Raw genomic sequence first — 6563 nt, forward strand, 5'->3', positions numbered from 1 at the left:
CCCACTGCCAGACTGCTGCAGTGGGTAAAGGGTGCAGGGAACTCTCAGGGCTGCTTCAACAATCCAGCTGGCACAAGGGGTAGTGCCCCAGGTACCAATTGCCTGGGCTCCAGAAGCTCCTGACAGTGGGTAGCCATGAGCTACTTGTCAGGGCAGCTTTTTACACTGCTGGGGCCAACACAGCTGCTGGACCCAGGCTCCAGCTCCCCCTGGCTGCCGATCCAGGAGAAGCCAGGCAGGGTTATTTTGCCCCAAGTGGCACAATTTGTCCCACACCAAAGTGCATGTCCAGGCATGCGTACTGAGGCAAAAAGCCCCAGCTCAAATGTGCACTGCTGCAAGCACACATGCCTGTATGTGTGGAGGTGCCCCATGTGTCTGATTGTCACTTGTTTATTCTTCCATTTATTTTCTGGAAACCTAGTAGAATATCACTACCTTGGACAGAATTATTCTTTATACTTTCTCCCCATCTTAAAATAAAACCAAATAGGTACATGCCATACAAATATCTACTAAACCCCCCCACTGAGAGTACATGTCAAACACAGAAAAAAAGCAGTTAAGTTAACATATGTTGAACTCTGCTCTAGCCATTATTTATTAAGACATACAAGGGATACATTAAAGACCTTGGCATAAATGCCTCCATCTTGTGTATATCCTCCATTACGTAAAGATAGGAATGGTATGTTGTTACTGTAAATATGTGATTTAAAATAATAGAAACTCTGGGTAATCATGTACAAAGACAGCCTTACAAGGTCAGATTCCATGCTTTTGCCATTTTAAACAGGAAAGAATTGACCAAGTATTTGACCACAGCAACGCAAACAAAGTAACTAAAACCCATTACCATAATGAATGCTACTCATTGCCAGGAGTGTAAACCTAACTGGTAACCTCTGAAAAGTCATCCTAGTTAAGCTTAACATAAAATATTCACTTACCTGCATACAGGGACAGGGGGTGAAGGGGGAAGGAGATGAAGGGAAAGTAACAGTCAACCACTTTCATTAATATATACTAAATCAAATTGTAGATAAACATATGCTATTAATAATCATATTACTTGTAATTGGAAAACTAGGGAGGACAGTGGGGGGGGGTGATAATGGATCCAAATTATTAGGGAAGTTGAATGGCTAACAAGAGCTCAAAGAGCCTGGGATCTGGCCTACATCAGTCTTTCCAGGCATGAGCATGTTTTTGCATTTTTGTTGCCTGATCTGAATGCAAGTTAAACTTTTGTTCAGTTTTCTAATAGAGTGATTCTCTTGAGAAGAGACAGGGGTAATCAATCTTTATTTGAGGGTCCCCTCCAACAAAGTTCCATTTGTCCCAATTTGGGGATAGAGGGTTCCTCTTTAAGACAAGTGGGGCACGTTCAGATGAGCACGCATGTGCCTGTTGCTCCGCCTCAAACCCCTTTGAGGTGGGGCAACAGGCACATGCAGGAATGAAAAATTTTCCCTGTGCTGCAAGGGTGTCTCTATGGTTGGCCCCTCGCCCTGGTGCTGAAACATGCAGCTGGCCAGGCGACATGTCCCTGGTGCTGGTAAGTAAGGGGTTGGGGGGGGCTGGAGACCATGGGGGGGGACCCCCAATGGCCCCACCCACTCCCTGCCCCCACCACCCCATACTTTAAAAAAAACAATAAACCCCGGCACTTAACAGCAGCTGCAGCTGCTGTCTGGCTGACTGGGGCCCCACCCACAGTGTGGAGCAGGCTGACAGACCCAGCAGCCCCAGCCTGGGCCCTCCTGCCCCTCTGCTGTCCTGTGCTGCCTGGAAGTGCCATCCCCCAGCTTCTAAGGTAAGCAGAGGCTTTTTTTTCCCCATTTTTTTCCTGTTCTTTTTCTGAGTTGTTTTTTTTTAAGTGATGGTGCATGGGGTTGTGGGGGTAGCCTTGAGGACCTGGGGGTACAAGTTGGGGTCTGCCTACTCAGAGCTAGCACCTTGGACCCAGCTGGCTGTGGCTGACCTCCTGGCCAAATGGGGCCAGGAGGACATGCTTTGACAATTCAAAGCAGGCCACCACACTCGAAACATCTTCTGGGCGATAGCTGCCCAGATGGCCGGGCAGGGGACAAACATGGCAGTAGTGCTGGACAGAGGCCAACTCTGCAGCCAGAGCCCACTGGAAGCTGGCCCAGAGGGCAGATGCCTCTACTGGCTGTGAAGTCCCCATCCAGGTCTGGCAGGTGGGCAGCAGCCCCCACTGCCAGACTGCTGCAGTGGGTAGAGGGTGCAGGGAACTCTCGGGGCTGCTTCAGCAGTTCAGCTGGCACAAGGGGTAGTGTCCTCATGTACCAATTGGCTGGGGCCTAGAAGCTCCTGAGAGCTAGTAGCCCTGAGCTACTTGGTAGGGCAGCTTTTTATGCTGCTGGGGATAGCACAGGTGCTGGCCCCGGGCTCTAGCTATCCCTGGATGCACATCCGGGAGGAGCCAGGCAGGGTTATTTTGCCCCAAGTGGCACAATTTGCTCTACACCAAAATGCATGTACGAGCACGTGCGCTGAAGGAAAAAGCCCTGGCTCAAATTTGCACTGCTTCTATTTGAGTTGCTGCAAGCACACGTGCTTGCATGTGTGGGCGTGCCCATGAAGTTTACTCTGTAGATCAATGGCCCAGTGATGTCTTTGTATCCAACAAAGAATAGCTTTTGCTCATGTACCTTTGTACAGTTACTTTTGCAGTTTGTCCCCTAAATTGCACAAAAGAAAATATACAATTTGTGGGTGTTAACAGTACATGCATATCTTCAAAAGAAGTAAATAGACCCTGAGCCTTCAAAAAAGGGAAGGCCAAAATCTTGCAGATAACCGAGTAAGCTTGTCTCTGCAGCATTCATGTTTAAGGGCCTAATTGTCCCTTTCAGTTATACTTTACAGTAGTATAATTTATACTTGCTTTATGCTCCTCTTATAAGGAAGTACACATAAGTCATAGTTTAAAGAAGAATCAGGCCTAGGTGGGCAAAATGTTCAAATGCTCACATCATGAGTTTTAGGAATCATAAAATTATAATGGAGACTAATTAATGTTAGTAATGGGCAAAATTCAGAATTCTTATTATTTGAGGTTTAGTTAGATCCTTATTTTTGCCTCCTAAATATGCAAAATACAGGACCATCATGAGAATGGCCTTTCTTACTAAATTTCCAGAAGGTCTGCAGATAAGACCTTTTGTACTATTTAAACACTTCTATTTCTGGTGAGAACACAAATGAGCAAAGATAGAGAAATAGGAATATATTATTTTATGCAGATGGCACACGGTGTTCAACTCTAACATGCTATGCTATCAAATACTGCCAAGTCTCATTAATTAAGAATGTAACCATCTTCTGATGACATAGCTACTATTCATTTGGATACTAAAAATAATCACATGTTGACATCAGAAATATCATGAAAAAATCATCCCTCCTATTGAGATGGAATCTATATTCCATTTTGAAATCGTTTACACAAAAGTCTGTTTCTCAATTAATATTTAACTAGCATCAGTCATCATAGCCAACACTACGTGGGGTAAGATGTCAACTTTGAAGACTCTGCTGCCAATTACCACAAAGAAACTATGGTATGTACTGAGTACAGTAGCCTCTCCTGCCAGTCTCTAATTTGGGAAATGCAGAGATGCCTGAACTGGGAATGCTACCAACATTTCCAACACTACCAAACAGCAGCAAGCATAGAGTATAATCCAAGGCTTTCAACTTAATTACCAACAGGAACTCCAATTAAGCTCTGGGTCCAGTGTTCTCCACATTGGGGCCACTAGGAAACAACTACTAAAAAGAACTTTCACAGATTCCTGCCTTCATCATTCACTCAATGAAAACTGGATGGTGGCTATCTTATCTTGATTTGTTGGGTTTTCACTAGCTGTCAGTCCCCTTCATTACTCCCATATCCTAGCACAACAAACCCCAAGACAGTGAATTCCAGATTGCCTTCTTAATGAGCTTTTAATCTCTCTTCTAAGGGAGAGTCTCAATGCAACATACCTCCTTGTGGTCCCACATAATCACTCTTTGCCAGCAGGCTTGCAACTATTTGTCTCTCCTTGTGATGCAAATGTCTGAACAGAACACACACAGTCTCACCCCTTCCAGAGTAAATAAAGCCCTTCAAAGAAGAGCCCAAATGACCTTATGTCAGGCTTTTAGCCCCAACACTACCTTGTAGTCCTTCCACCCCTTTTTCAGGGTTTTCAATAATTCTTTCCTCCAGATTAAGGATTACACACCCATTTTTCTAGTTTTTGTGATATTGTTCAACTCTGTTTGAGTTCAAAGATCCTGCCTTAAGCAGTTAAGGTCTGCTACTTAATCCTTACTCTTCCCCTGAACTACTCCCACTGCTTTCTGTTTTTTCTTCAAAATACCAGCTGTAAGACCTACTCTTCTAGAACCTTGCCTATATTCTAGGACCCACCATAGGAGCTGGCTTCACTCCTTCTGCTCTACCTAGTATCTTTTCATAGAGTTCACCTAGCATTATTCTCAACACTATCTTATAGGAAAAAACTCCCTATTCCTTCTCAAGTTTCCTGCCTGCCCTTTAGTCCTTGCTTAATTAGTTATTCCTCCTTACAACTTGGACTCATCCTTAATTGGCAAACTCTTCAAGTTCAGCTAGAACCAGGTGTGCTAATTGCACTCTAGCTGTAGTTAACTCTTTCAAGGTCCAATAGAATTATGTACCCCATTACACCTGCCCATGCAATTTTCCTCTCTCTTTATCCCTTTGCCTCTCTCACTCCACCAGTTTCTTCATGCTGTTTCTTTTCCCCACTTTGACTCATTGAATACTTTCCAAAAGAAAAGACACCTCCCCAAAACAATGTAAATCCCTGCTTTGATACTTTTGTTTTTGTTTTGTATGCCATCTCCCCAAACTACGCTTCATATTTATATTATTGCATGGTAAAGGCTTAGAGGTTGGGATTCTTTCATTCTGAGCATAAATATAATATAAATAATAAAACGTATAATTAATAACAGTCTCTGAGAAAACACTGATATAGAAAAAAAGTATCCTAACAAGAAGGCATTTCTGAAAATATAAGATTATATCTTGCATTACTTTCAGCTTGTTGAAGAAACTGAATATGGCATATGCAAATGAATTTTAGTGATAGATTAAAAATAATTTGTCTTCTCTAGATAGTGAACAGTATTTGGCTAAGCATTAAAGTACAATGAACAGATATACTCATGCAAATAATGACTAAGGGTAAATATATTGTATTTGTGTTCTGTGTGAGCTAGAAAGATAAAGCTCAGGGATAGTCAAAAGGCCTGTTGTATAGCCCTAACATGGCTACATTTCACTTCTGTAGGTGTGAACTGTTACAGAAGTGATCTGTAAATTATATGTCTACATATATATAAATCGTTATTTTATAGACAAAATGATAGTAGATGCAAGAATATATATCAAAGGACTTATAGCTTCAAACCAGGAGCCTTATAGGGCGTGTCCACACATGCAAGCATGTGCGCTTGCAGCAGCTCAAATAGAAGCGGTGAAAATTTGAGTCGAGGCTTTTTGCCTCAGTGCGCATGCTTGGACGTGCACTTTGTTGTGGAGCAAATTGTGCCACTTGGGGCAAAATAACCCTGCCTGGCTTCTCCTGAATCTGTAGCCAGGGGAAGCTAGAGCCTGGGGCCAGTCCCTGTGCTGTCCCCAGAAGTATAAAAAGCTGCCCTGTCCTGGCCCCAGCAGTACAAAAAGCTGCCCTGGCAAGTAGCTCAGGGCTACTTGCTCTCGGGAGCTTCTGGGGCCCAGCCAATTGGCACTTGGGGACGCTACCTCTTGTGCCAGCTGGACTGCTGAAGCAGCCCCGAGAGTTCTCTGAACCCTTTACCCACTGCAGCAGTCTGGCGGTGGGGGCTGTTACCTGGCTGTGACCTGCTGCCCACCTGCCAGACCTGGATGGGGACTTCACAGCCAGTAGAGGCATCTGCCCCTCTGGGCCAGCTTCCAGTGGGCTGTGGCTGCAGAGTTGGCCTCTGTGCGGCACTACTGCCATGTGTGCCCCCTGCCCAGACACCTGGGCAGCTATTACCTGGAAGATGTTGAACTGTCAAAGCATGTCCTCCTGGCCCCATTTGGCCAGGAGGTCAACCACAGCCAGCTGGGTCCAAGGTGCTAGCTCTGAGTAGGCAGGGTTCTTCCACTTGCCTCCCTAAGAGGAATTCTGGTGTTCCCTATTGGAAAATTGAAAAATCCCTGATAAAACAAATCCCAAAGTTACTGTGTAAAATACCCCCAAATCCATGTTCCTACACAAGTAAAACAAAAGACCACTATAAAGAGAGAGAGAGAGTGAGACAAAGGCAGTGATCAGCTGGACAATATTTTATTGATATATCTACAGCAGGGGTCGGCAACCCCCAGTTGACAACCCCCAACAGGGGCCAAATGGCAGGGCAGGGCAGGGATTGGGGGGGCCTGGGAGGTAGGCAGGAGATGGAGCTGGGCAGAAAAGGGATCAGGGGGGTCTGGAGGGCTGGGGGGGTGGGGCCAGGCAGAGCAGGGATTGGGG

The sequence above is a fragment of the Alligator sinensis genome, unplaced genomic scaffold, assembly GCF_000455745.1.
Source record: "Alligator sinensis unplaced genomic scaffold, ASM45574v1 scaffold528_1, whole genome shotgun sequence".
Classification (NCBI taxonomy): Eukaryota; Metazoa; Chordata; order Crocodylia; family Alligatoridae; genus Alligator; species Alligator sinensis.